The sequence below is a fragment of the Coturnix japonica genome, chromosome 19 (assembly GCF_054131305.1).
Source record: "Coturnix japonica strain WE chromosome 19, WE-NBRP24, whole genome shotgun sequence".
NCBI lineage: Eukaryota > Metazoa > Chordata > Aves > Galliformes > Phasianidae > Coturnix > Coturnix japonica.
In genome coordinates, this window is record NC_140681.1 from 1308449 (window position 1) to 1320804 (window position 12356).

Genomic DNA, 12356 nt, shown 5'->3' on the forward strand with positions numbered 1-12356 from the left:
AATACAGCAACAAAGAAGCATCACCGCAAAAAGAGCAGGCGCTAACACTGACAGCTTTGGAGCTCCCACCCACACTGCAGCCCTCCAAGAGACAGGCAAAGAACTCATTCCTTGGGTCTCTGCAGTCTATGCAGATGAGTCTCAAGCCCTACGTCTAGCTGAATCCTAACAGAACTACTCATGATCCCATCCACTCCCCAGACCCAGAGCACTGCACCAGCTCCCTGGAACCTCCATGCCTGGAAAGATCATGGAACAGATCCTCCTTGAAGTTGTGCTAGGGCATATGGATGGCAAGGAGGTAATTTGGAACAACCAACATGGCTTTACCGAAGGCAGCTCATGCCTGACTAGTCTAGTGGCCTTCTGGATGATGAAGTGATTGTATTAGTGGACAAGGGAGGGGCAACAGCTGTCATCTAGCTGGATAGATGATTCATGGGCCTTAGCAGGGCTGAAGTACAGAGTGTGGTGCAGATATCCCGAGGTATGAGTGGGATAGATGCAAAACCCAGCAGAGAGGGGGACAAAATGGAAGACCTGGGAATGTCACCTGGCAACTGAACATCACAGGGATTTGGTAGGACCACACTGGCTGAGTAAGTCATTAAAGAAGGAAGAACCTGTTCAGGATGGGAAAAGGATTAGGGTAGAAGCATTATACAAGGATGCATTTATAAAGATGAATATAAAGTAAAAGACATCTATGGAGAGACAAAATCAAACAGTCTAAGGCAGAAAATCAGTTCTGCCTGGATCTATAAACCTAGAAGAAGAAAATCTGTATAAACAGGGAAATTTAGGTCCACTCTGAAGCCAGACAGTAAAGCAAATACTAGATGATAGTTGAGAAGGCTGAATTGCCCAACATCTTTCATATTTTAAATGTTTACAGAAGCATTAACTATGACCAAAGTACTTCCATCAACAAGAGACTAGGAAAAAAATGAAAGAATAATGAAGCATAAAGCATGGACATCTTGAAATTGACAGGATATGATAAAATTTACCCTGGAGTGCATAAGAAACAAGCTGCAGTAATGTCTGACCCCATTAGCAATTATCTCAGAAAACAGATGGTGTTATGTGTGAGGTCCCTGAGGACAGGAGGAGGACAAAACTTAGCATGTGGCATCAAAAAGGGAGAAAGGGAACTTTGATGCCTAAAGTGATACAGAATGGAATTATTGTGCAACTGCTCGTTAAGCATCTCAAGGAAAATATATCCAATGAAGACTTACTAAGAACGCAGCTCATTAAAGCAACCCAGTTTCCATCATCAGTAGCGGAAGTGGCCAGTTGGGTTCACTGGGTTTTTGTACTGTCCCATGGGATCTGCTCCTCAGGAAACTGAGAGCATGGAGTGCATTTGAAACTTTTCTGAGCTGTGGGAGCGGAGGATTCTCAGATGCTCTCAGACTTGGAAAACTTGTTAAGAGAGGCCCTGGGAGGGCTTGTCCCACATCAGGTTCTCATTAGCCACCGGGCACATTGAAGAGTGGTTGTGCTTATAAAATACCAAAATGATAAATAAGAGCAAAGGGCTGCAACTGTTTTGAAGGATGCAATCACAATTAAAATAAATGAATTAATTAAAAACAACAACAACAACAAACCAGATCTCAATCACTCTGTAATTGCATGAAATTTATAAAATGCAATTTGATGAGCACAAATATAAAGCAGGAAAAATGCAATGCATAAATAGCAAGCAGAAACTCACTGGCTGAAGGGCAGCCCTATCACTAGGGAGTTTCTGCAGGTTCTGTTGATTCACAGTGTGCTGCTTCTGTGAGCAAGGCAGGAACATGCAGTGCCGTGTAAGCTGAGTGTCCCTCCCAGGTCAGGGATGGTCACCATGCTGCTCTGCTCGCCCCAGAGGTGAAGTCAGCCAGAGGAGTGTCCTGCTGCGTTTTGTGCTGGTCATCAAAAGGAAAAGAGTTAGCAAACAAGAAAAGGACACATGGGATGCTACAGGACTGGTCAGAAGTTTGGAAAACATGAGCTGCAAGAAGACAAACACATTGAATCTGTCCAGGTACTACAGGACAAAACCTGAGCAAGGACACAAGAACAGCTTTCTGAAACACTAAAAATTGTCATGAAGTGATTAGTAATCATTTTTCTTAGGTCTGCAAAGGATGCTTTGTGGAGTATTTGGGCTAATTTGCTTCCATGGAAATTTCTGGTAGGTATGAAAACTGCAGGAAGGTTTTCCTTGGGTCACGCCACAAAGACTAAAGGATTTCGCTGCTCCAGTACAGCATGCAGAGGAGCAGCCCCCTGCAGGCAGTCCCCCTTGCCTTTTGGGACTATCAGGCAGCAGGAAAGAGCCACCTCCAGGCACCCACAGCTGTGTAGACACAGCAGGAGGCAGCTGGGGCTCTTCCTGAGGAAGTGCTCACCCTCCTACTGCCAGAGAAGGAGGTCTTTACCGGTGGGAAGAGGTGGAAGCTGTTTTGGTGAGCTGCACCATCGAGTATGAAAATCTTCTCCATAACTGTACCTACAGTTCTCCACTTTCTGATCTGTCCCTCCACCGCACTGTCATCCTTCTGCCCTCGGTCAGTCCTCCTGTTTTGTGCCATCCCTCCCTGCCGCAGAACCCCTCCTGCTCTCTGTTCTTTCCAGCCCTGCAGCTGCACTCCTCCTTTCTAGGCTCTCTCTATTCTTACTCCTTCTCACATTGGCTATTTAGTTCAGCAGCGAGGCATTTCCATTTGAATTGCTTTCCTGACTCCATCCAGGACAGGAGCTGAGCCAGGGAGCTGCATCCTGTCCTGGCCCCGCATTCATGACGGTCACGCTCAGGGTGCTGGCTGTTACCAGCGAGCCCACTCAGTATGCACGGCTGAGCGCTCCCCACGCCTTCTGTTCTGCCCGGCTGTCGTCAGCTGAGCGTGGATTACAGAACGCACAATGTGTGCGATGGTGCGTGGAGAGAGCGAGGGTGATTCTCGCCTGGAGACGGGTCGAACGCTCCCCGTTCTCATCCCCAGAAGAAGAAAAGGCCGGGTCTGCAGCCACGTGCGGGGGTTCAGCTGGGTCTGCAGGGCGCCTCTGCCTGTCAGTCCCTGTTGATCAGCCTGGGAACCTCCCAGCCAAGTGAACAGCACGAGGGCAGGGCAGGGCAGAGCAAAGAGGCGGTGAAACGGAGCACCTGGTGGAGGTGGTGCACTGTGAGAAGTGTTGCCTTGGGGTGCCGTCCCATGGTCCTTAGTGCTGGTTTTAGGTATGCTAGGAGCAATGGCTTTGCTAGGGTAATACAAGCTCTGCAGCTGGGTGTCAGAGCTGGGCTCCACCCAGCACCCCTCAGATGTAGCCCAGAGGTTGTTCTGGCTCTGTATGTACCCACAAGGGCCATCTCGGTATTTTACTGCTCCTCTGGGTGCTGACTTGTAGAAGCAGAGTTGTATTTGGGGGCTGACATGATCTTTTCAGCAGACCTTACAAGCTTGGTGCTGTTATCAGTGTGAAGAGTGGGATTTCCTGTGGTTTTCACTGTTGTTGCCCAGCCCAGGCTGAAACAGATCCCATGCTCACTAGGGAATGTATCACTGAACTCTATGCTCTCTGGACCCCTTTACTGTTCCCTTCCCCAAGAATCATAGAATCATAAAATCATAGAACCTTAATGTTGAAAAAAAACACTAAGATCACCCAGTCCAACCAGCAGCCCATCACTACCAGGCCCACTAAACCATGTCCCTCAGGGCCATATCTTTCCAGAGATGATGACTCCACCACCTCCCTGAGCAGCCTGTGACAATGCCAAACCTTCTTCAGAGAAGAAATCTTTCCTAATATTCAACCTGAACCTCCCCTAGTGCAACTAAAGCCATTACCTCTCATTCTACCACAAGTTACCTGGGAGCAGAGGCTGACTCCCACCTCACCACAGCCTCCTTTCAGGGAGTTGTGGAGAGCAATGAAGTCTCCCCTGAGCCTCCTCCAGACTGAACCATGTCAGTTCTCCCAGCTGCTCGCCATAACACATGTGCTTCAGACCACTCACAGATTAATTGCCCTTCTCTGAACGTGCTTCTGGGCCTCAATATATTTCTTGTAATGAGGGGCCCAATAGAGCACACAACTTGAGATGCAGCCTCAGCAGAGCTGGGTACAGGGGGTCCGATCACCTCCTGCTCTTTCTGGCAACATGAGTTCTGACACAAGCCAGGATGCCATTGGCCTTCTTGGCCACCTGGGAACACTGCTGGCTCACATTCAGCTGGCTGTCAATTAAGAGACCCAAGCCATGTGACCTGGAGGTGTAATGACAATATGACTCCACTTCCCACACATCAGTATATGTGAACATTCCTCAGGGATCAGACCAGTGCACACAGGGCCCATTGAACTGGGCTTAGATCCAGCTGCAGCAGCTCATCTGCCTGGCCTGGCAGTTTCTCAAGATGGAGAAGCAGAAAGTCCCACTCTGTGGGTCACCTCCCCATAGATATGAGGGAATCTGTTGTGAAAACACCAAGGCTGGGATGCAGTTCTGTCCCCAGCCCATGCCCCTTCATGTCCCTTGGACTGGAGGGCAGATTTTGGGTGGGAACATGTGGCACACATGGCTGCCAACACTTATCACCTCTCTCTCCTCTACTGAGGATCATTTGGATGCTCAGCTTCTCAGAGCTCTGCCTCTTTATTTTGTAATCTTGCAGCCCACCAACATCAATTAATATTGATTGTCCAGGTGGACACAAATATCTTCCAGCTTCACAGGACATCTCTTTCCTTCAAGCTCTTCTCTGTCACTTAGAAATACACCTTCTTCTCCCATCAAATCTAATCTGAAGCTCCGTTAGTCAGCCCAGCCAACTCGCTGCCCAGAGCATTCCTGCCCCTCCTAAAGAGCTGCCTTTCATCCAGCATCAATATGCCTGGCATCTCAAAGGAGTGTTGAGGATCATAGTACACATAACCCTGAGCGTGACACCATGGAAGAATTTCTCAGAAAGAGTGATGGAGCACTGGAGCAGGATGGCTGCTGAGGGAGGTGATGGAGTCACCATCCGTGGAGCTGCTCAAGGAATGTGCGGATGTGGAACCGAGGGACGTGTTTAGTGAGCATGGTAGGGGTTTATGGTTGGACTTGATGTGCTTAGAGGTCTTTTCCAACCTTAATGTTTCTATGGTTCTATGGCTCCCTGTTGGGTGCTGGATAATGGTTATCTTTCCAAAGCTTTCCTCCTGGCAAGCCGACAGCCTTTCAATGTTTTCTTTAATCCCTTCTTTAATAAGTACCCAAAGAGCTGGCTGGTATCTGGTACACTTCTCTCCACACCAGGCAGAACTGGTGCCCACTTTGCAGATGCCTCAGTACCCAGTGGAACCTCTATGTCCTTACCAGTGAATGTACACTCTGCCACAGTGTGCTGGCAGCTGATGCTAAGGCATCAGGTGCTGGGAGCCGCTGGACAGCTGTAGCCATCAGCTCTCTTCTAATGACAGAGAAAACGTGTACATGGGTTACTGTTATTACTCTCTAACTATATTCTTGCCCAGAACTACACGTATTAAAAAGGAAGAGGGGCAGATTCTGCTATTAATGGTGCAAAGGTGCAGAATATTTCTCAGTCTTGTTTGGATCTCACTGATATCTATTCACAGATGGTCAGCACACGGTGACCCTCAGCCTATGGAGCAGAGCAATTGGATCTGCCCTTTGGTGGGCAGCAGCATGGCTCAGTGTGTGCCCCTCCACCCCAAGTGGTGAACATCTTCTGACGTGTGTGTTAGAGTATCCATTTTTTCTGCCATTTTGGAAAAGCAAACTGGCACACAGGCTTTGCATCTGAACAGTTAAAATTTCACAGCAATTTAGCAAGGCTGGTTGGAAATGATTTTCTACCTAATTTCAGTTCCTCTGCACTGCTCCCAAGCTGCAGCACCTGGGCTAAAAGTGTGACTGCAGGGATCTGCTCAGTTGCTGCTCAGAGTCTTGTCATGGATTAAAGCTGACCTGGGAAGCACTGTTATCAGCGTTTGGTAAGAGATCATAATACTAATTTGAGCCCTAAAATCTTTTCCTGATAGAAACGATCAGCTCAGATGTATTTTGTCAATTATAGCTGCAAAGAGCTCACACAATTAGAGGATACCCAAGTTCTGCAGCTGTTTACATGGATGATGAGCACTAGGGCTAACGCGGGTTTTCGAAGGAATTTCTCCACTTGGAGGTTAAAGCAGCACCTTGGCTTTGGAAAACAGGTCCTGTTCTCACTTTGCAACCCGTGGCTTTTGTCCTTGCAGTGGCCAGGAGGCAGCACCTGGCTCTGCTGCAGTAGCAGTGTGGATTTGTGCTGAAGGTCTGACAGTTTGAGTGGCATTTTTTTAGGATGCCTGCAAGGTGCTTTTTCCATAAGATGTGCTGTCCCATATGTCAGCTCCAAGTGGGCACACGGGATCCCACAGTCCTGGATCTAGATCCCAGGGTCCTGAAGTCTGGCCCTGAGCCATGTAACCTGCTGAGGCACCATGATATCAAGGTGTAACCATTCCTTTTAGAAGTGGACAGCCCACATATCTAATCCAGTATTTATGGCCTGAAGGCTCAGCAGGATACATGGACAGAGCTTGTATGGCTCCATGGTGGGGATGCTGTCAGGGAGCTTGCATTACAATGCCACAGTTGGGTCTGCAGAGCCTTTGTAAGGCATAGTTCTACAAGTTTAGCAGCAAAGAGAAGATAGTTTTCCTGTCTGCTCCAGACCTCCAGACCTCTGCACTGCAGAGCAGTCCTTAACACAGCTCACTGTCTGCTATCCATTAGCACCATTAGCCCTTAACCTGTCTCTTTTGCCCAAATAAATCAAAGTATCCGCAGGGTCAATGGAGCTGATGAGCATTGTGTCCAGCACTGATGGATGGACAAAAGGTGCCAGGGAGAAATACATTAGCCTGATTTGTCTAGGTCTTCTCTGGCCACAAGGTGATTCGTCAACCAGAGGAATCAGTGTGTGCAGCTGGATCAATGTGGACCACTGGAGTGGTGCCTGGGCAGCTGACCCTGCTGTGTGGGCAGGGCTGGCATCGGTGCTCCTGCCATCACAGCTTGAAAAAGCTTCTATATAGAGCACTGGAACAGACTCCTCAGGGCAACGTTCACAGCATCAGGTCCAAGAGTTGGAAGAGTTTTTGGACAACACTTTCAGACATAGGGTTGCATCTCATGTGGGGCTGTGAGAAACCAGGAGTTGGATTCAGTGATCCTTGTGGGCCCCCTCTAACTCAGGACATCTGTGAATCTATGATTTTGTGATTCCATGTGCAAACCTCTGAAGCCAAGGTGGGAAGATGAATCCACCTGTGCTCCAACAAGACATTCCAACTAGTTTATTTGAAGGGGAAAGCACTGGCATTTCTGCATTGGCATTTCTGTCTAATCCAGGTCTTAGGCAAAACATCCTCAGTTTCAGCTTTTGTTGGGATGTTCAGAAATTTGATTCTTTGACTCCACTGAGTGGGAGTCACTGAACCCAGCAGCACTCTGTGCTGCCCACTTGTGACAGCCGTTAACCATTACTTCACCATACCCAGTCCTCAAGGAACCAGACCACTCATCCTTTCCAAGACAGGGAAATGCGAGTGCATATGTCTAGGATCATGATGCCCTGTGTCAGGATCCTGCTAGGCTGATGGTGCAAGGTATGTCACAAGGGATGAGGAGGGGACGCTGCTTTATCTGGTGTGACTGCTCCTGACATACCCCACGTGTTGACTTTGCAGGGGTGGATTAGCCCCATCACTGCTGCTGGCAGTGTGCTTCAGGGAGGAACCAGCAGACAACACAAAAACTCCTTGTCTCCACTCCTTACCTGATAAACTCCTGCTCCTATAGCCTGAAATCAGCTCTGTAGGGCTGGAGAGCCTGTGGCAGCCCTGAAGCCCAAGAAAGCCTTGCCATGTTCTCTGGGTCTGCTCCCTCCTCCCATTTCTGGCACCATTCACCAGCATGAGCCACAGATGGCAGAGGCTGAGGAGTCTCAGCCATGTGAGCAAAAGGGAACCCCACAGCCAAACCCAATCCTCCACCGAGAGAGGCCCCAGCTGAACTCCCTGGCAGGGTTTGACTGTGAAGATACTTTTATTTTCCAAATACTATCTGCAACCCTGCATATGATAAGCAATAATAGGTCTGGGACACTGCTTATTTGCTGCTGCCAGGACTCCCCAGACAAGGAAATTTACAGTGGTAGCACTGGAAGTGTCTTTGCAGCTGCATTTTGCAGCATTGCCCCATACCTGGAGGTGTTGTCCACAGTGGAGGATGGGGGGGCTCACTGGGCTTTGGGATCCCCTCCAACCCAGTTATGCTATATGCTATGTGGTTCTATGCAGGGGCTGAGACCTGTGGCTGCAGTGAGGATGTTCACTGTGGGCCTGTGGGAGGCAGGAGTTTGGGACAAAACAAGATTTTCTTCCTCAGCCTCAACTTCTCTCACCAGCTCAGCTGAGTGCTGTTTTGTTCCTTCTTCTCAGGGCAGGCATCACCTGAAAGGGTGCTCCTCTCAGGGTGCATTTGTGGATTCAAGGCCAAAAGCCCTGTGTCCCCACCAGAGCCTTGCTGAAGACCTGACAACACATGGGAAGAGCTGCCGCTACCTGGGCCAGAAGGCTCAGCAGCGAATGGGGCATCACTGAAGGGAGGTAGCACCCTGACCAGCGTCTCCATGCAGGTTTAGGTTCAGTTCTTCAGTGCTGGTGCTCAGTTCTGAGGTTACCCCCCAGCTGGTTGTCTGCTGTGAACCAGGGCTTTAGACCTTCTGTGAGCAAGCCATGTGCTGCAGGGCAGGAGTGATCTGAGGCAGAGACACTTGGAGAGAGTAGCAAGCAGGGCCCCCACTATTCCTGGAGGTGTGGGAGGGCTGCAGCTACTAACACAACAACACTGCCCAAAGCAGTTGCACTGGTGCAGCTTTTGCCCTGGCCCTCGGCAGAGACTCATGTTCCCCTCTCAGGAGAGGAAAGCAGAACCAAGCTGAGAGACCCCTAGAGAGAAGGAGGCCCCAGCAGTGAGAAGGCAACATATTTCCTAAGGATAGGGATACACACATTTGCCAGTTGGTGGGGCTCTCTGTTGTCTGGACACTCCCCACGCTGCTGTGGCCAGGGCCATCCTGCTGCCCTGATGGCAGCCAGCACAGCCTGCAGGGAAGCAGGAGCCCTTCTTTGCCTCTGGGGGGCTATGGGGTTCTCACCACTGTCACACACCCCCACTGCTGGGCAGAACTGGCACAACCACATGGCAGCCACCTGTGTGGCCTCAACCACCATCAACACCTGCACCTGCGCTATGGGTGTGCAACCAGGGCTGCAAGTGGAGCTCAGGCTTTTGCTGAGAGCAGTTTCCCACCCAGCAGAGCCAGAGGTATGGGCTAATCCAGTTCTCTTCCCAGCATACTGCTGCTCCTGGTCCCAGGCACCACAGCTTTCCCTCCATTAGATGTTGGGAACACTCATCACAGGATATGGATAGTTTCCCTTGGAGATGGACCAAATGCAGTAGGCATTCAGCATCATTCAGTGCACAGAGGCTGCTTGTGCTCCAGTGAGAAGTGAGTTAGGAAGGAAAGAGACCCAGAGGCGCTGATTCACTCCTGTTCAGCAGAGGACATGGCAAGATCTTACACATACACATGGCACCTGGTTCCTCTGCAGCCCTACTCATCCTTGGGCTTTCACTGAGTGTAAAACATGAACATGGGCTGATCCTCACCTCAGCATCATGTGTGAGTGCTGGAAGGCACCCGCCTTCAGGGTAGGTGGGGGAGAAGGCAAAACACCATGACAAAGAGACCTTACAGGCCTCCATAAAGTCATTGTGGAAGGTCTGGCTTGGTTCAAGGGGAAAACAACTCATCAGTTACCTTCCCTGCTGCCCTTCAACGTCTATTTTCCAGCTTCCCACTGGCCAAGAGCAGGACCTAGCAGCATCCACTCTGCTCACTCTGATCCAGGTTCAGGATGAGGAGGTTTGGATGGTCTCTAGATGAGAGCAGACAGCACAGCTGTAGATTATTTTGAAATAATCTCCTTCCTTTCTCTCAAAAACTCTTGGAATCTCTTCCTTTGGTGCCTGCTGTCCCATCTATGGCCAGCTGTGAGAGTGCAGCTGATGAATATGGTGTCTCTGGTGAATTTCTTGCATGTGTGCTGGGATATTTGGCCAGAAATGCAATACAAGTGAATCCTGCATGTAAACCCATGAGCATTTTTGCCAACATCTTAGTCCTCAGCCTAGACACTTTAGGACCAAATGTGGTTTCACTGGGGGTTTTTCAAACTATTCAACTCTTGTCATATTCTGATTCTATATGGAGGATCCATATTTGATGGTCCTTGTGAGTCCCTTCTAACTCAAGATGTTATATGACAAAATTTATCCCAGGTCTAAGACCACCTTTTACTGTCCTTAGAAAGTCCTTGCAGCACAGCTTTCATGGTAATGTCATGCAGTGTTGGTGGGTTTATGTCATTATGCTTGAGGGAAATGTTTTAATGGACTCTTCGTTTGGAAGTGGCTTAGGAAGATTCTGTCAGTAACAAGGGGTGTGCTATTTGCTGTGAAGGCACTGGAAGGAAACCTCTGTTCCCTGTGACCCACATCCCTATGAGAATTCTGCACTGGTAGGGAACAGAGCTGTGCCCACCTCTTGGCCAGCTTCAGCCCAAGTTTGGAGCACAGAGTCCTGAGAATACTCGATAAAGAAAGTGTCTCTCTTCCTGCACCAATCCTGTAGCATTTCTGTATGGAGCAGAATCCAAAACGTGTCTTAAATTACAAATGTTCACTGAAATTATCTTGTTGAAAGAGACTCAAAATAGGGTTTGCAAGTGCAGTTCGGGTCATAAGAACCTACTTAGAAGTGGGAGACTGAAGAATTTCTGCTCACTGAGTATCTACAAAAGAACGCCCAGAAATGCAATTGGGGGTTGCAGGCACCAGTGTGAGGGGAGGCATGTCTGTAACAGAGAAGTCATTACTCAGATGCACAGAATCATGAAGGTTGGAAAAGAGCAATAAGATCAACTAGTCCAATCATCAACCCATCACCACCATGCCTGCTAAACCGTGCCCCCAAGGGCCTCATCTTGAAGGGATGATGATTCCTCCACCTGGGCAGCCTGTGTCAATGCCTGACCACTACTTTGAAAAATAATTTTTTCCTAATATCCAACCCGAACACTCCCTGATGCAACTTAAGGCCATTATCTCTCCTTATATCACAAGTTACCTGGAAGCAGAGGCCAACCCCCATCTCACTACAACCTCCTTTCAGATCTCCCCTGAGTTTCCTCCAGACTGAACAATCCCAACTCCTACAGCCACCACCCATAACATTTGTGCCCCAGACCCTTCACAGCTTCATTGCCCTTCTCTGAGAGTGCTCCAGGCAGGGCCTCCATGTCTTTCTTGTAGTGAGGTGCCCAACAATGAGTGCAGTAACTCACCAATGCTGAGTACAGAGGGACAATTACCTCCTGCTACTGCTGGCTGAACTATTTCTCACACAAGCCAAGATGGCCACCTGGGCACATGGCTGACTCACGTCCAGCCAGCTGTCAGCCTCTAGATACTCTTTCTCTACACAGTTCACCAGCCACTCTGCCCCAGGCCTGTAGCACTGCCTGCGGTTGTTGTGACCAAAGTGCAGGACCCAGCAGTTGGTCATGTTGGATTTCATTCCATGGGTTTCATATATCCAGCCTATCCAGATGCCTCTGCAAGGTCTTCCTACCCTCTGACAGGACAACATTTCCCATCATCTTGGTGTATTCTGCAAACTTACTGAAGATGCACTCAGTCCTCTCATTCCAATCATTATTCACAATATTAAACAGGGCATCCCCACTACTGACATCCCTGGGAAACACCACTCATGACAAGTCACCAGTTTGATATAACTCCATTCACCACCCCTCTGGGCCCAGCACCCAGCCAGTTCTTTACCCAGTGAAGAGTACACCTTTCCAGGCTGTCAGCTTCCACAGGAGTATTCTGTGGGAGAGAGAGAAAAAGGCTTTGCTGAAATCTAGGCAGACTACCTCAACAGCCTTTCCCTCTTCACCAGGAAGGTCATCTTGTTGCAGAAGATCAGGCTGGTCAAGCAGGACCTGCTTTTCATGAAGCTATGTTGTCTGAGCCTGATCCCCTTATTGCCCTGCACATGCTGCATGATCACACTAAATATAACCTGCTCCATTGCCCCCCTCCCCCCCCACCCCTGATACCAAGGTGAGGATGACAGACCTGTAGTTCTCCAGATCTTCCTTCCAACCCTTCTTGTAGATGAGCAGCACATTAGCAAGTCTCCAATCATTTGTGGCCAGTTTTTGTGGTC

General features: G+C 49.2%; 1 long non-coding RNA gene across 1 annotated transcript; it reads right to left on the minus strand.

Moving 5' to 3' along the window:
• Nucleotides 1–1616: 1616 nt before the first annotated feature.
• LOC146757756 (uncharacterized) lies at nucleotides 1617–2667 on the minus strand. The gene is made up of 2 exons (XR_014936033.1): nucleotides 2511–2667; nucleotides 1617–1919 (listed from the first exon to the last, which is right to left on the minus strand). It is a non-coding gene; the product is annotated as an uncharacterized LOC146757756 (long non-coding RNA).
• Nucleotides 2668–12356: the final 9689 nt, after the last annotated feature.